At 34.1% G+C, this 19,546-nt stretch overlaps 1 pseudogene; it reads right to left on the bottom strand.

The window, feature by feature from the left end:
* The window catches only part of LOC149550910 (RNA-dependent RNA polymerase 2-like), a 47,576-nt pseudogene extending 33,376 nt beyond the window's left edge, over nt 1–14,200 (bottom strand).
* Between the last annotated feature and the right edge of the window lie 5,346 nt (nt 14,201–19,546).

Below are 19,546 nucleotides of genomic sequence, written 5' to 3'. Positions count from 1 at the left end.
ATCTACACAAAGACCCTATGACAAGATTGGTCTTGGTTACCTAATTAACTTGTCTACAAAGAAACTTGAGATTAGATCAGATTTGAAAGAAAAAGACAAATCTAACAATAAGATTGAATCTAGTCAATCTTCTAAGAAACCTAAATAAGTTGAGCAAAACAAAGAAGTTGAAATATTGGATGAACCAAAGCAAGTGGAGAATCCTAAGGCAACTAGGTATGAATTTAGAGATAAGTGATTTTTATGTAATGAAATAGGTCATATGAAAAGAGATTGTACTAATAAGTCATTTAATCATGTTAAGGACTTTTATTGTCATAATTGTCATGGTATGGATCATAATGCAATTGATTATAGGAAACCTAAGTATGATAATGATAGAAGAAATAGTAGAATGTCTAGAAATACTAACACTGTAGATAGAAGAATATCTAACGATGCTAGAAGATAGATTGTGTGCTATAAGTGTAATGACTTAGGACACATTGCTTAGAATTGTCATACACTTGATGATCAACAAAATCCTAGAAGCAAAGCACCTGTATGTCACTTATGCAAGAATTTTGGACATATAGTGAAGTACTATAGAATGGACAAAAACTTCAGAGATAGAAGGAACAATGGAAGAAACTTTGGGAACAGAAGGAATGATAAAAGGAACTCCAAAACTAGTAGAAACAATGAAGAACAAAGAAAAATTGTGAGTGAACTCTGAGAAGAACTTAATGAAGCTTCCATGAAAGGAATAGACATCTCAAAGAAAAGTTAAATGATGATGAGATAGAAAGGACAAGGTTAGTTGTTGAGTTTGATTCAAAGTTGAATTAAGCTTGCTCACAACATTAGTATCTAAGAACTTCATTTAGAGACCAAATTAGAGGTACCAAAAGTTGGAAAAAGGTGTATCCAGTTATGTTTAGATGTTACGTAAACTTGTTTGTGATTTGGAGCTCATCTAAACAAGGTATGATGAAATTTAGAGTTATTGGTATTACAGTAAAGGCTAATTCTATAACAGAAGATGAAAATAAGTTTTTACAAAGAATTTTGTGATGCAAAGTTTTGAGGATGATTTTCATGATGGAAGGAGGCTATAGTAAACCTTAGATGACATTTGAAGGTTAGATAGATGAGTTTGAGTAGTTATGTGATTGCAGAACGTAATTGATAGCTTTTTCATATTTACAAAGTATGCAATAAATGAAAGTTCAAGTTAATGCATCAATGGAGTACATAATTGATTTTACTTCATTGCAAACATATTTGAAGTGAAGAGCATTCAGAAGTGACTTGTTAGAGTGGATTCAAAACAAACCCTATTTTTGAAAAGAGGTATTTTATCATTTTTCTACAAAAAAGTTCATATTGATAAGAATTATGGATATGTCAATGGTACATAGTGTTGAAAATGAGGATAGACCTAAGTTTAAGATAGTTTCTGTAAAACCTAGTGATGGAAACCCTAGGTCTGCATTGTCAATCACTCTGAACAACATAGTTTACCTTGAAGAAGTAGAAAATTATTTGAATTGCAAGTTTGAATCAATTAGCAGTGAATATATGAACAAAGATATGGAACTAATCTTTAACCTCTTCATGACTATGAAGCCCAGATTTGAACACTTAAAGGAATTTGATTTTTTAAAATATCATTTATACCATGAGTTAGATACAATGAATGGACATAATTTATACTAAGTAGGATACATGATGTCAAATTGTGGATGCAAGATAATGTAGTAGACATCTCAGTCGACCTTATTCATGAGGTAGCTAGTGTTATCAAACAAGGGAATGTACCTATAGGTGAAAATATGGTTAAGAAGAAAGTGAGAAGTTACACTAATGTATTATATAAAGGAAATACTATGGTAATCAACTCCATCAAGTAGGATGATGTAAGATTTCTTAGCAGAATTATTACTTATTTAGTCTATGCAAGTTCTAAGATAGATGAACTTTCATTAGGATTTATTTATGCAACCTATAAGATATGTATTGAGAAAGAACAAATTAATTTGAGAGAAACACAGAGGATGTAACTCTTGGAAAACCTTGAAAAGAATGAGAGAATGAAGAATGGTGTATTTATATTCCAATCATTGATAAATCACATATTTTTCATGTGTTGAAGAGATTTCCCTAACTGTCAATAACATATATAATGAGTAGTGACATATGTTCTATGGAGAAGATTATAGAGGTATGCTAAAGACACCTTGTAGATAAGGTATTGGACAGTGGAAACCTAATAATGAAAACATTCCAAAATGAGATGAAACAAGGATTTAGGATTTCACCAAAAATTGTGGATAGATTGAAGGAGGATATATGTATTCTAATTGATACAAATTATACTTACATCCAAGTAGTGGAACCTCGAGAAACATTTTTGGATCCCTTGATCTATGAGTTGAGTGATGATGTTGCAATTGGCTACATTGATTTGTTGTTGAATTCATGTTCATCAAGCAACCTTGGAGAAGGCATCTCACAAGAAGGTTGAGGCAGTCATGAAGAAGGCATTATCTAAGGCTGGAATGACAAAGAGTGAATGTGAGGCCATGAGATAGACAATAAAATAAGGTGTACTAAACATACAACCCTTTTTAGTTTTAGTTGCCGAGACAACTTCAAGATAGAGCATTCCCTATGTGGAAGTATTTGATTTTTAGCTCAATGAACATAAGAGAAAATTAGAAAGATTAGTTGAAGTAGTGTCAAAAAAGGAAAAGAGAGTCAAACAGATGGCTACAAGACCTGGCAAGAGGTAGAAAGCATTGTTGACAATTAAATCTAGTGATGATGAAGAGGTTGAGGAACAAGAAACCAAACAAGCTAAAAAGGTGACTCCATCTAAACAACCAGAAGGAAAAGCTCAACAACCATGGAAGTCGAAGATTGAGAAGATAAACACAATGATTGCTAATGAGGGAAACTTTGTTCAAATGAACAAGTTTTATGATCTATATAATAACTTCAAAAAGATCAAATTGATATATCTACTATGAGACATATCATTGCAAATGATCTAACCATGAAGGACATCAAAGGAGTAGTGAACTAGAAAGTCTATGAGAGACTCATAGAGAAGAAGACTCCTACAAGGGAAGAAGACCTTGAACTTTGGAAGTATATGCCAAGGACCATTTGCAAGACTAATGATGAAGATGAAATTAAGAGATTATTGAATAACCTTGCAACATGCTTGAGGAATAAGTTGAAGCCATTCTTATTTATGGTTGGTGAGAAAGATAAATTGAGAAAGGAGACTGCAACAACTATTAGTAAGATGTTGTCAAAGTCACAGACAACATCTCTTTTAACCCCTAGAACCTCAGAAGATTAATCAAACCAATGTACTCTTAACATTGATGATACCAATCCATTTGGTGGTTTCAAACCAAATGTACCAAACACTGAGCATGTTGAGGAAAAGTTGAAACAAATTGAGGAAGAGAAGAGGCTAATAGAAGTTGAAAAGAAGAAGATAGAGGAAGCCAAGTAGCAATTACTTGAGGAAGATAGAAAAAGAAAGGAAGATGAAGATAAGAGAAGGATTGCAGAAGAAGAAAAGAAAAGAAAACATAGGAAGAAGAGAGGAAAATATCAGAAGAGAAGAAAAAAAGAGAGGAAAAGGAAAGGAAAGAAGAGGAAGAGAGGAAAACTAAATAAGTAGCAAAGAAATAGAGGGAGGACGAGACTAAACCATCTAGTTCATCAACTCTACTCTCTCTTGCTAGTTTGGCTACTGATGATGATGATCAAACTGATCTGATCTCATCCTTATCCAAAATTTTATAGAAGAATAAGACAATTAAGAGTTTATAGAGAACACTAATGGAAGTGACTAGTAGATTGCACAATACTTTGTCAGTACAACTTAGTCAGTTAGATCACGTATAGAGAGCAGAAGTAGTGCTAAATTGTTTCAATGAAGAGTTTACTAATTTGCTAAATGTTGTAGAGGTGAAGGCTCAAATTTCCCATGATACTAACATTTTTAGCACCATCTAAAAGAACATCAAGAATGAATTAGTCAATCTTGATACATGCATTAAGGAACTTTGAAAATATTAGCAGGAAGGGAAAGCTTTGTATGTTAAGTGTACCTTATTATACAAGTTGACTAAAGAATTGGACAGTCAAATAGAGACAAATATGAATGAGCTAGAGGCTTTATCTAGCCTAATCTAGCACCCATTTAACAAAGTTGATGATATTGAGAGTCAAGTTGCCAGTGTTCACAACAATATTAGGAAACTATAAATTTAGAAAGAGTAGATATTGAAGAGAACATCTAATTTCAGAGAATCCATTGCTCTAAAGTTATCATTTATTGAGAAGTATCTAGAAGAATGTGTCAAGGCCAAGGACACATATACAAACTTTTTGTATTAAGATATCAATGTAGCTAAGATTGCATCATATGCATTATGTGCAATTCTCACATCAACAGAGTCTACAAAAGAGACATTGAACAAAGGTATGGACAACTTGAAGATTATTTTTTATGATTGTATGAAGATAATTTTTGCATAAAGTGAAGGACAATAGTTTTTGGACAGAATCTTAACATTTTGACCTTTGTCATTGATGTCAAAGGGGGGGAGATTTATGTGAAAATTGTATACATATCATTGTTGGGAAAGATACAAAGGGGAGAGATACATGTGGAGATTGTAAAAGTATGAAGTATATTTTAAGGGAGAGCATATATGTAAAGTTGAACAAATTGTAATAGATGTAATGGTTAGGTGTTATTTACTTTTGTTTTTGTCACTTAGCCAATTTTTCCTATTTTGTTGCCATCAATGCCAAAGGGGAAGATTGTTGACAATTGGCTAATAGTGATATGTAATTGTTGTCATCAATGACAACACATGATGTACATTTTGATAGGAAACCTTGGAAATAAAGATACTTAGTGTTTGGTAATCATAAAATTGTCTAAGTATACAATTTGGTTTACAATAGTGTATTGTTTTGTTTATAACATGTTGTAGACATCATATTATGACAAGAAAAGTTACATGGAAATAGTATACATGTTATTGATGATGTGTATAACCTCAAAAGTTTGTACAGATTGTACAAAATAGAGTTAATTATGTTTTGGTGAAGCAAAACAACAAAATTGAAGGAAATAATTGTTTTGGTTGTAGAACATTTACTTGTCCAATTAGGGCCAACATCCTAGATGTTTACTCTAACTTGGAAAATTGAATTGTGGTTTTAGCCAACCTAGTAAAATTTTATGTAAAGGCATGGTATTTATGCAAAAGACTGCTTGCGATAAGGTGTGATTACAAGTGCAATCTTGGTGTATTGCGAAATCAGTGAACTTTTGTGAAAGTGATATATGCAAAGTTTTGTATGAACTATCTAGCAGTCTAAGATTGAGCTAAAGATCAAAGATCAAACAAGGAAGGAAAACAAATATAAATTTCTTGTTTGAGCAGTGAGCTCTTCATGTAGTTGAAATTGCATGTTTGGGCAGTGGACTCTTCTTGCATATATTATTCTACAACTCCTAACAGGGTTGGAATCTCCTAATAGGGATTCAAAGTCTCCTAATAGGGACTTTTAATACTGAATTTTCTTGTTGAATCCTAATAGGGTCCATCCTCTAACAAGGAACGTATATATCAGTATATTATCTAATGGATATCATCCCCACTGAGGTTTCCCTAGTTAACAAAATAAGGTATTATGAGTTATCTTTGTGCATTGTTATTGTTACTATTCAACATTACTTTTTTGCTTTGTTATGCATGGTTTTAAGTAATAATATCTAGTTGGTGACTAAAGTTTGTAGATTACTGATTTCCCCCCCCCCCCCCTCCCCCTCCTTAATCCCTATTTCTATCATTTCTAACATAGGATACTTGGACAAGATTGAGACAAATGTCTCAACTTGAAGGAAGTAGAGTCCTAATAGAATCAACCATCTACCATCTACCTAAAATCCAAAAGGGTGGTGTCCCAATTGTAATTAACCACATGTGATATCTTAGGAGTAGTTGGAGTCAAAAGGATGACTCATAGTATCCTATTAATAATAATACTCAAGAATATATAATTTCTCCTAATTTATGAGCTCACATAAGTAAACTTAATATGAGAGTGGAATGGAAAACAACCATTTACTCTAACAACCCCCTTAAGTGCAACTTAGGGGTTACTATAATGCAATATATAGATAATGGATCCTGACATCAAAGCCATGTTAGTTACCCATGTACAACTACAAAGCATCCTCTCATAACTAGAGAAAAAGGAGAAAACCTAGTGGGACAAAACTCATCTCCAAAAGAGATTAAAAATGAACTAAAAAGCTCTAGAAGAAGACACTTGTCACACCCCAAGCAAAGCATGCAAGTGAATGAACTTATTCTTAGGGAAGGGTTTGGTGAAAATATTTGTAGTTTGATTAGATGTATGACAATGCTAAAGGTCAAGGACCTTCTTGTGAATCAGCTCTCGGATATAGTACATGTGAATCTCAATGTGCTTGGTCCATTGATGGTGAACTAGATTGCAAAAAATGTAAATAGAAATTTGATTGTCACAAAAGATGATTGTTGGCTTTTTGAAAGGAATGCCAAATGTAGTGAGGATATGTTGAAGCCAAATAGCCACAATGACTCCATTAATTGCTACTTGCTACTCAACCTTAGTGGACAAAAGAGAAATAAAAGACTGCTTCTTGTTTGACCAAGAAACTAGACCAAAACCAAGAGAGAAGTAATACCCAGAAGTAGACTTATGAAACTAAGAATCACTTGTCCAATTTGAATCTGTATAGCCCACCAAGTCAATATTCACACCCGCTACATAATGAATCTCATAATTGTGAGTACCCTAGATGTGTGTGTGTATATATAGAAGATGTTTTATTTATAAATATATATTTTATATTTGACGAAAGTTCATTTTATGTAGAAATGAAATAAGATAATGAAGAATCCTCTTAGCTACTTTCCAATGTAGATCATGTGGTTCCTGCATAAACCAAGAGACTATACCCACATTACATGAAATATTAGGCCTCATGGGAGTCAAATATATGAGGCTACCAACCAATTGACAATACCAGGTATCAGGAACTAATGGTGAAGAATAAGAAGCCTCAAGTTTGACCCCTGACAAAAATGGAGTTGGTGTAGACTTGCAATCAACCACACAAAATATGGAGAGCATATCAAGAGTATACTTAGGTTGGCCAAGAAATATACCAGAAGGTGACTAAGAGATCTCAATCCCTAAGAAGTAATGAGGAAGGCCTAAGTTAGACATTAAGAATTGATCATGAAGGGTAGTTTTGACTACCGTGATGTGAGATGAGAGACTCCTTATGATCAACAAGTCATCAACATAGAAGACAAGGAAGGTGAGAGTGTCATCCTACTACAAGATGTATATGTCTAGATTAGAATGGCACTGAGTGAACCCAAATGATAGGAGAAAGGAGTCTATCTTGGCATACCAAGATCATGAAGCTTGTTTAAGGCCATAGAGGGACTTTCAAAGGTGGAAGACAAGTGCAGGATCCTTATGAACCCTTGTGGTTTTTTCATATAGGTCACTTCTTAAAGGTCACCATGAAGAAATGCATTCTTCACATCCATCTAATGAACTTCCCAATGCTAGGATGAAACAATGGAAAGGACAAGTTAGATAGAATTCATCTTTGCAACTGGTGCAAAGGTCTTAGAGAAGTCAATTTTAGGAACCTAGGAGAATCCTTTGGTGACTAGGGGAGCCTTCTACTTATCAATTGAACCATATGCTACAAATTTTGTTTGATAGATCTACTTGCATCAAACAAGTTTTCTTTCCTTAGGAAGAGGGACTAAATCCCAAGTATGATTCCTCTATAAGGAACTAAACTCTTCTTGCATAGCATTATCCCACTCAAGAATACCAGAAGCTTCTCAAAATGTTTGTGGATAAGAAGTTGCAGCAATAAAGAGATGTGGAGCTTGCACAAACTGAGGCCTTTTTCTTCTCTCATTTGAAGGATCACCAACCCAATAACTTGCTATTGTAATGTTTTTCAGGCCCAATGAGGCCCAATATCTAGATCATGTAGAGAATCTAGAGGAGAATCATCCTCTAAATGATGACTAGGAGAAGAGGAAGGTACATTGTCATTATCATCATTTGAAGTAGAATAAGACTTCTCATCTACATCAGGAGGATTAAGAACTTCAAAAGAACTATCATCATAAAATCAAAATGTCTCTGTAGAAATGAATGATGGAGAAGTGATAGAAGAAGAATTAGAGTTATCTTCCTCAAAGTGAATGTTTCCTCACAATGAAAAGATCATGTGTGGTGGGCTGAATAAGCCTATAGCCTTTGACACCATCTGGATACCCAACAAATATACTGGTCTACTTTGTTGATCCATTTCCTTGCATTTCTCTACTAGAATATGGGCTCGTGTAGGAGACCCAAACACTTAAAACTGTTTGACTATAGGTATTTTATCAGTCCAAGCTTCAAAAGGAGTTACCTTCTTTACAACTCGATGAGAAACTTGATTTCGAATGTAACATGCACTGTCGATTGCCTCTGCCCAATATTAAGGTGCTAATGATTTGGAATGGATCATACTATTGACCATTTTCTTTAAAGACCTATTCTTCCTTTCTACAACTCTTTTCTATTGTGGACTATAGGGAACTACATATTGAAGATCAATTCCTTCTGAGATATGTAATTTCTCAAACCTTTGGTTGACATATTCCCCCCCTCCCCCCCATTATCTATGTGCAAGACCTTGATGAACTTCCCAATTTGTTTCTTTGAAAAACCTTTGAACTATTGGAAATACTCAAAGACTTTGGATTTCTTTTTGAGAAAATAAAAAAATGTGTATTGAGAAAGATCATCAATGAATGTTAAAAAAAATTTGGCTTTTTTGTAAGAAGAATGTGGAAATGATCCTTCCAAATCACTATGTATTAGCTCCAAACTTGTGTGGCTCTGCATGATTTTCCTTTGTCATATTTTTCTTTAGGATGCTTTCCAAGAACACATACTTGATAAACTTCACTAGAAAATTGTACACAAGGCAACCCTGTAACCATATCATGTTGACTGAGTTGTTGTAAGTAGTGGCAGTTCAAGTGGCCAAACCATTGGTGCCACAAATAACTTACTTCATCAAAGTGAGTGAGTAATGCAAGTGAAGGTGAATCAGGGAAAAATTGAGAGAAGTGATACAATCTTGATTGATTTTCTTCCCTTTGCATTGCAATTTTTGATCCATTAGTCATCTCACTAATGACCACTATATCTGGAGCAAACTCAACCCGCTTGCTAGCACCCATTTGAGTGATCTAATAAATAGATATGAGATTAGTTGACAAAGAAGAGACATAAAGAAAACTATAAAATGTCCCTTCGCTCATGTCAATATGCCCTCTCCCGTGCACTTCCACAAGAGTGTCATCACCCAAAAGAATGGATGGCATAGGACATGACTCTAATGAGGAAAAATATTCTTTTGATGAAGCCATGTGATGCGATGCACATGAATCAATAATCCATGAATTTGGTTGTGAGGCAACATTTATTAGGGCCTTACCCTTTCCTTTTCCTTTACTTGATTTCTTGGTAGATTACTGGGATGCATTTGACTTTCTCGAGTCAAGCACTTTCATATTGTTCCATTCAAGAAGATGGGACAACTAATCAATTTTCTTCTTTAGATACTTGTGTTCATAATGACCAAGTTTCTTATAGTAGGAGCATGTTTTTCTCTCCTTCTTGGTATTATTGCTTTTTGAAGAAGAAGCATCATTTGCTGCTCTTAGAGTAGAAAACTTATTTTCTTGATTCTTTTCAACTTGGTACTTTTGTTTATTTTCCTTCTTAGGAGGCCCTCTTTGTTCTAGTCTACCCTAATTTTCTTTCTAGGCATGAGACTTAGATGGCTTGATTGTGTCCATATGGATCAACTTGTCTTTCTCTTTTATGAGTTCATTTGCAAACTCATCAAGAGAAGGCATTGTGTAGTTGCTACCTAAGTCATTTTTAGTAGCATAGAAGGTGGAGACAAACATAGAATATGTAGGACCAAGCTTGGAAAGAATACTTAGAATTAGTTGTGAATCTATCTTCTCAATTCCACATCATTTTAACTATAATCTTAAAGCTTTCAACTTATTGAAGAAGTCTTGAATAGTATCAGAGTTGCATAGATTTAATCATATCAATTTATTCTCTAATTGATGCCCTCTCAATTCATCTTTCTTTCCAAATAATCCTTCTAATGTTTTTCATACATTATTAAGAGTTGTAGACAACATGAAAGAGAAGATATAGAGATATAAGCATGCACAAGGTACCATATGCTTCATCACATTTGTTGTGTCATTTAGGCTTTTCTACAAGTAATGTTGGTTCAATTTAAAAATCCGTTGTTACTCTATATGACCCTAACTTCTTAAGATAGATTGTCATTTTAGAATTTCACTTAGAGTAGTTATAGGGTGTGAGTAATGGTATTGTTGATTGATCCATTTTAGTGCAGAAATAAAGATTGTTGTGTACAATGAAAGAGAATCAAGGTTTACAGAAGAGAGTAATGAGAGTAGAGGAGAGTACACATGAGACTACCTTGTCACTTTTTACTAGATAAAAAATCACCCACCACCCCACCAAGATGTAATGATTTTGGCACTTTATAATTTAGAGCATGTACAATTTCCACTTTTGCAAAATATGGATCAAAGTAGACTTTATTTTGCAATGAAAAATTCTAATCTGAGCAAATGAAGACTTTGTACAATCACAAGAAATGATTTCTATGAATACAAACCATTACAAGTGCCAAGTTTTTTGAAAGGATTAATGTACAATTTTTGTCCAAATAAGACTACCTTTTTATAGAATATTTGGATTTATCTCAAAAACCCATGCAGTTTCAAAAAAAATGGCACTCCAAAATCTATCTGTATAAGCCTATATGATGCTCTGGAAATTGCAAAATGTAGGATTACATAGGTATAGTAATGAAAACCTACGATTTACAATTACCATTTGCATCCAAAGCTTAAAAATAACACTGCCACTACATTATTTGGAGAATTCTACCTCAAATAAAAAAACATTGCATCCAATTTGGAGTTCGAATGACCAAGTTATGGCCATTCAAAGTTAGACTACCAAAATAAGAATACAATTGAAGAAGGGTAAATCAGAGATTTTTTCACTTAAAATTGACAGGCTAATGGGCATCACAAAATAGCAAAGTGACTCATAGAGATAGGCATATGAATGTCAAATTTAACTTATATTGTCAGTGGCTTATTGCAAAGACTTTTTGTCCCACATTTAGGAGAAAGTGGGTTTCAATGGCTTTAAATTGAGTAGCGCCCAAGTTGTAGACAAAAATGAAATGTTAGTGGTCTAACTTGGTAGGCAATGAGTACATGTTGGGCCCCACTACGCTACCCTTTAATGTGGGTGATATTCACATGGGCAGTTTAATACATGGGTGACCTATGTTGTTTCATGCTTTCTATTGTGGGTGGTCCAAAATTAACATTTTTTAATAATGAAATAATATTTCCTTGAACTACGTGTCAAGGGTAGGCCAAAAAAATTTCCATAGAGTTTTGAACTTCAAAATAGGTCAAGTTATATATATCAAAATTCACCGTTTGAACCTTCCAAATGCAATGACAGGGATTGTTTGGTCTAAAAATGCTCTATTTTGTGTGCCTCCTCCAAATTTGAGCTACAAGCATGTGTTTTTAATTGATGAAAATATACTTTAATTTAGATGAAAGAAAATCTGATCTTGACTTTTGAAACTTTCTCAATGCAATGGAACTATCAAGATGGCTCTATGAATCCATCAGAGTGTTGCAATTAGCATATCACGAAAACACACATATATGCAAGAGAGGAATTACTAGATCTTCATAAATCCTTTCTCATTCTTTAGTTTGTATAGAAACATAAGAGAAGAGCATATAAGATTTTCCAAGACCTCTACAAAAATAGATCTACTCTTTCAAAATTGCTCCAGTACAATTTTAGAATTTGTGTAAAACAAATAAAAACTAGAATCTAACGAAAGACATAGATTAATCAAGAGGAAATAAAATTGTCAAAATAAAAATACAAGAACAATATTTGATGTAAATTCTCAAAGACATAATAGCATCAATATTTCATAATATGTAACACATAAGAGCTACATATTTATATATGCAAGAGATGAGAGAATACTTGGACAAGATTGAGACAAGTGTCTTAGATTGGAGGAAGTAGAGTCCTGATGGAATCAACCACCTACCATCTACCTACAATCTAGAAGGGTGGTGTCCAAATTGGAATTAACCACATGTGATATCTTAGGAGTAGTTTGAGTCAAAAGGATGACTCACAATATCCTCCTAATAATAATATCCAAGCATATATAATTCCTCCTAATTTATGAGCTCATCTAAGTAAATTTAATATAAGAGTGAAACGGAAAAGAACCATGTACCCTAACCAAAGATCTCCTCCTTCAAAATAAAATCCTTTCATTTCTTCCTCAACTACCTCTCCTCTTGGATAACTTCCTTAGACACCTCCCCATAAATAAGAAAAATTTGGCATTCCTTAATCTTTTTCTTAATATCCTTCTTTTGCTTAAAAATATCCTAGAAGTTGATTTCTACCATCTGCACACCTTCCTCTTAAAGAGTTCTAGTTTATTAGCAATCTTAAACATGGTCATTCCCTCCACTTAGTATTCCACCACTACTTGATACATTTCTCAAATTATGGGTGATAGTGTCACATAATCTCATACCTGAAAAGTCTGAAACCCTAAGAGTTGTGTTTAGTCCAAATGAACAAGTTCATGGAGTGATAAAATTAGTCCTAGGAAAATCTTCAAGGTAGGAAAAGAGGAGAATATCCCAACTAGCAAAAATTATAACTCTATCCAATTTCACTTGGATGAGGTTACTACTTGACCTATTATTGAACCAGGTGAAGGAAGAGCCTTGGAGGTCAATGTCGAAAAGGTCGTTACACTTGAGAATGTCATTTAAATCATACATACTATTAGAGTAATCCTCAAGCCCCCCTAATTTCTTCGAAGGATATCGAGGTGTATTGAAGTCCCCAACACAAATCAAATTTGTGGTAGTACTCATTCCAATAACATGAGAAGCTCCCTCCCAAACTTAGAGTCTTCCAAGCTGCATCTTAAGAGTATAGAAGTTGACTAAGAGGTAGGTGAGATCCTTCTCCTCAAATTTTACAACCAAGAAATAAGGATTAGATAAAACAATTCTAACTGAGATCTTGTTAGGGTCCCATATAGTTCCAATGCCTCCCGAACCACTGGCCGTTGATGAAGCTATTCACAAAACTTGCACTAGGCCAAATGTAAGCCATTAGTTGTCAAAAATTCCTACTAGTCATTTTAACTTCCTAAATAAGGATAACATCCACTTTATGATCTAGAATATTCTTTTAATAACATACTATTTCTTAGGGCTATTCAGCCCTCTAACATTCTAGGAGATGAACTTCATTTTCTATGTCTTTGGGAGTCTTCCAAAGTAAGTTGGGTACCTTGAGAAATGTCCCTAGGAGTTTCTTTTAACCTGGTGGCCTTCTCTAGAGGTCTTCTAACCTTAGAATTAGAACTAACATGCACTTTAATGGTTCCCCTAGTCTTCCTCTTCACTGCACTCCATTCCTCCTTTGGGTCCGCCACGAGTTGAGTAAGAGCCATCAAGTACTCAAAATCTTGAAGAGAGGGGTAAGGAACATCTTGGTAGATTGGAAGGGAAAAAATCAAGGAGCTAATAGGATAAATGCCCCAAGACATCCCTCCAATATCACTTCTTGCAAAAAGACTAAAAAAATCCCTCTGAACATCATTAGTAGCTTCCACAATCTCTACAAGTGTCATTCCCCATGAATTAATCTCATCCTTGACACTTGTGATAAAATCACCCTCATCCTCCCTCCTTGAGGTCAGGTTCATCAAGGGGTTAGAGCCACCAAGGTCACTAGGGGAGACCTCACAATGACCTCCAATCCCTCTTTGGGGATTCCCTTCTTCAAGGCTACCATTATGGTTCTCCACCACCACCTTCTCCAGAGAGGAGACCAACTTGGTGAGGCCCTTAGAAAAGGGATAATCCTTCATCCATGTTCTATCTATTTCCATAATCTAGACCTTGTTCCACAATACCCATAATCTCCTCTTGGTTATGAGGGGAAGTGTTTGAGCATTCTCTCATTGGTGTCACCTTCTCCTTACCCTTTTATCCATTTCCCATATCTTGAGTTTCGGGGCAATTAGTGATGATATGACCATATGTATTATAGTAATGACAAAAAAAAGCCACATTCTGATAAGAAATGGGTGAGACCAAAATCTTCTTGAAAACAATTATTCAATTATATGTTGCCTTTGATGTTATACAAAACATCAAGCCTTACCAAGGAAGTTAGTGATTGTTGAGCCCACTTGGATATTGAAGACAGTTTCTTGTGAATGCTGAGCATTCCCATTATAACCAAGTTTAGAGTTAGTTCTTGATGAGCTCACTCGAGCATAGAAGGAAGATCATGTATTAACCAAGTTTACTTGGTTACCAAAGGAAAGTCAGTTTAGAATCAACATTGACTGAGTTGGGTCAGTTAATGAAGAGTTTCTCTGAGTTGGCTGAGTACTCAATTCTATATTAGCTAACTAAAAAATTTATTGGCTAATACTAGCCGACTTAATGGATGAGAATTGTTTGATTAAAAATATATTCAAGCCAACCTAACAAGATTATTCATATAAGTATAATGTCAAGTTGAGGATTAAAGAATGTAAGTATGAGATTGAAGAAGATGAATTAAGGAAGTGATTTGGAAGGATATTTGCAAGAGGAAAAAGTATCCAAGTTGATCGAGTTGCAAAGAACATTCTGATAAAAGAGGATAAAGTAATCAAGCCAGAACATAGATCTAAAATTAGCATAGATAGTTGCATCAACAATTAGGTCAAGTTGACCAAGCTCTACATGCAAGAAGATTCCTTAAAGGAAAAGGAGAGTACAAAGGTAAAATGCCTCTAGTCTATTTTTCTTGTGAAGAAGTTGGCCACATTGCTACAAGCTATCCAAAAATGAAGGAAAAGAAGAAAAGAAGCATGACAAGTTCAAAGTGAAGAAAGATTTCAAAAGCTTCAAAGACTACAAGGATAAAGGTAAGAAATCTTGTTACATGGCTAAATACTCTGATAGCAATGATGAAGCTAAAATGGTTTGCATTGTTGTAAAAGATGAATCAGATGATGAAAATGATAAGATGACCCTCATTTCTTATATTAGCAAAAATGACACTTACATTATTGATAGTGGGTTTTCTCACCACATGGGTGGTGATAAACCTAAATTTGAGCACTTGGAACACTATGACGGTAGGAATGTTAGATTTGAAAATGATGAACCTTGTTATGTAAAAAAAAAGGGTGCATTACATTGACTGATGAACTTAAGTGTGACAATTATTACTGGGTTGAAGGACTGAAATATAATCTACTTAGTTTGGCATAATTGAACAACATTGAATTCAAGGTAGAATTCATGAATGACAAGGCCAAGCTACTGGATGGGAAAGGAAATCTAGTTGGGACTAGGAATCAAATAAAATTTAATTTTATTACCTAGACTTCATTTAATCTACATGTTTTCTAGCTCTGGCAGAGGAACCTAAGTCATAGTTAGAAGGACTTGAGTCATAGTTGGAAGGACCCAAATTTTAGCAAGTGGAAACGGAATCACAATCTAAAGGACTCAAGTCGTAGACAGTGGGACCCAAGCATGATTTAGGAGATCATATTGAATGTGGTGAATTGAGTGAATTCAGAAAGAAGGAACCTATACTTGCTAGATATGTTAGAAGGTATCATGCACTCAAGTAAATCATTGGAGATTAGTCAAAAGGCACAATGACAAGGAACAAATTAAAAGGTACATGTTTGCTTACTAAGTTTGAACCTAGAATTGTTAAAGATGCATTAGAAAATAAAAGTTGGATTGAGGCAATGAATAAAAAGATTGATCAGATTGAAAGGAACACAATTCGAACTCTTGTTCGTAGACCCAAGGAAAAAAAATTAATTGGCACAAAATGGGTATTCAGAAATAAGTTGAATGAAAATGGAGAAGTTTCAAGAAACAAGGAAATATTAGTATGCACAAGTTATGCTCAAGAAGAAGGTATTGATTATGGAGAGACTTTTGCTCCTATTGCAAGACTAGAAGGTGTTAGAAAACTACTTGCTTATTTTATTCATAAAGGATTCAAATTATATTAGATGGATGTAAAGTCAAATTTCCTTAATGGAATCCTAGAAAAAAAAAAATCTACATTGAGAAACTTGAAGGTTTTATAGATTCTAACAAAAGGGATGTGGTTTGCAGACTACACAAAATTTTATATGGTCTCAAACAAGCCCCTAGAGCCTGGTATGAAAGATTGCACATTCATTTGATAAAGATTGGTTTTCAAAGGACAAATGACAACAACAACCTATACATTAAGGAAGGATCAGATAAGAAGATAGTACTAGCAGAAATCTTTGTAGATGATACATTATTCATTGGACATGATGATTTATGAAAATTTTTTTCTAAGGAAATGAGCAAATAATTTGAAATATCAATGTTTGAAGAGATTAAATTCTTCGTTGGCTTGCAAATTCAATAGAAGAAAGATGGTATCTACATTGCTCAATCAAAGTACATCAAGGAGATATTGAAGAAATTCAGAATGGAAGATTCTAAACTAGTTATAACACCTATGTCTACTAGACATAAGATTTCCAAAAAAATGATGATTTTAAAGAGGTAGATCTGACTACATACATATCAATGATTGGAAACTTTGATATGTGGTACGCACAAGACCTGATATTGCATTAACAATTGGTATGATGGCAAGATTCTTTGCTAATCCAAATGACAATCATATGATGGCAATAAAAAATATTATGAGGTATCTAAAAGGTACTAAAGATAATGGTTTGTGGTATAAGAAAGGAGGCAACTTTGAATTGAAATCCTTCACTAATGTTGATTGGGTAGGAAGTATTGATGACATAAAAAACACTAGTGGTGGAGCATTCTTTCTTGGAAAGAGGCTAGTGTCTTGGACAAGCAAGAAACATAATTGCATCTCTCAGTCTACAACAAAAGTAGAATATGTTGCAGCAATAGTTAATTGTTCCAACATCATTTGGTTCAAATAATTTTTGTTAGGTATAAAGGAATAAATCAAGGATCCAATAGTTATCTTCTGTGATAACACCAATGTAATTAGAATTTCCAAGAATCCTATGATGCATACCAAGACAAAGCATATTGCAATAAGTATCATTTTTTGATAGAATTAGTGCAAGAGAAAGAGGTGAGATTGGAATATGTGAATACAAAGGAAAAAATTGCAGATATCTTCACTAAGTCATTGCCTAAGGATGCATTTTTGTATCTAAGAGGTAAGCTAGGGGTAATTCCCCTATCTTAAGCTCACTAATTAGATTTTAGTGATAAATCAACCAAGCATTTGAAGATCAGTCAGTTTGATGTAGTACTATATAGAAAATTGCATATGAATAAGTACATCAGGTACATGGCATATCCATTGATTGTTGTCTTTGGCATGAGATGTTAAATAGGGAGAGATTGTTTTCATAGAAGAGAAATTTTGTATTAGTAAAGGAGAGTTTGTTGTTGGAGGGATAAATTGCAATTAGAGAAATCAGAGAAATCATTCCAAAGAAAGAGATTTATGCCAGAGGGAGTTCTCACTAATAGAGGGAGTTCTCATAGATGAGAATCAAAATGAAACTAAGAATATTATCCTTCAATTTTGCTCTAAAATTTCACTGTACTATGGCATGTTGTGTTGCCATCAATGCCAAAGAGGGAGATTGTTGAAAATAATTATTCAACTGTATCTTGCCTTTAATGTTACAAAAAATGTCAAACCTTATCGAGAAGGTCAGTGATTGTTGAGCTCACTCGGGCATTGAAGACAGTTTGTTGTGTATGTCGAGCGTTCCAATTATAACCAAGTTCAGAGTTAATTCTTGCAGAGATCACTCAAGCATCAAAGGTAGATCTTGTGTTAACCAAGTTTACTTGGTTACCAAAGAAAAATTAGTTCAGAATCAACATTGATTAAGTTGGGTCGGTTAATGAAGAGTTTCTTTGAGCTGAAATTAATGCTAGCCGACTTAAGGGATGAAATTTTTTTGATTAAAAGTATATTCAAGTCGAATTGACAAGATTATTGATATAAGTATAAGGTCGAGTTGAGGATTGAAGAATGTAAGCATGGGATTGAAGAAGATAAATTAAGGAAGTGAATTGGAAGGATGTTTGCAAGAGGATAGAGTATCCGAGTTGACTGAGCTGCAAAGACTGTTCTAACAAAAGAGGATATTAAAGTAATCAAGCTAGAACAAAGATCTAAAATTAGAAAATATAGTTGCATTAGAAATTAGGTCAAGTCATTGTTACTCTCCAATAATTGTATTAGTGAATCAAATCTCATAACAAAGTTAGCCGAACAACTATTTGGTAAATCCTCTAACAAGGTGGCATTTCTAGATTGAAGTGTCTAAAGACCTTTAACAAGACCACTCCTAATAGGGTGAATTAAATCCTCTAACAAGGTCACACCTAATAGTGTGTTTTATAATCTTTAATAGGGTTGGTTCCTAACAAGGCTCATTTCAGAAGAGTGAAAAATAGTAACTAGTTGTAATTGGTGGTTTTCCCAAATTGGGTTTCCACATTAAATCTTGGTGTCTCATGTGTTCGTGTTATTTTATTTATGTTTTCTTAACTAAGTTAATTAAGGTTAGTCACATTTAAATATCTTATGATCTTCTGTGCTAACTGAGTGACAATAACATATTCAGTGTTAGTCGAGTTACACCAAAATATTCAGTGTTAACCAAGTTACAACAAGTTATTGGTTTTATATTATACTGACATATTAAAGGGATTTTTGGAATTGTTTTTATGGTAACTGATTGACCTCTCCCCTCTTAGATACTCCTTTCCATTTCCAACAAGTCTCCACTTGGACTTTAACACCATGACATTAGGGAAAGCTTTATTGAAAAGCACATTCACACAAAATCTTGTATAGACCAATCTGGACTTGCTAGATGTAACATTATCAGTTATGGTAAAGTGTCCAAATGAGTCACCAATCCTTTTGAAGACCTTATCATCCCAAAACTCAAGAGGAAGTGCATGGAGATGTATCCAACTAGCTCCATATGGAGAAGATCTGTAGCTGGGTTAAACTAGGGTTTCCATTTGGCCAAGGTTAGCAAGTGCTTACCAAATCACCAAGATCCTACCAACAATGGCACATTTATCCTTCTTAGAGGTAAAGCTACATAAAAAGAGACCCCTTGACAATATAGAAATGTTGCCCAACCTCTTGAGTCTCCATCTTGCAATCCACCATTTTTTGACCATCTCAATGGATGGACGAAAGG

The sequence above is a fragment of the Cupressus sempervirens genome, chromosome 6 (genome assembly GCF_028749045.1).
Source record: "Cupressus sempervirens isolate cs-2001-9-10 chromosome 6, ASM2874904v1, whole genome shotgun sequence".
Taxonomy (NCBI): Eukaryota; Viridiplantae; Streptophyta; class Pinopsida; order Cupressales; family Cupressaceae; genus Cupressus; species Cupressus sempervirens.
The sequence above is the reverse complement of the archived record's forward strand: the minus strand, read 5'-3'. Positions and strand labels throughout refer to the sequence as shown.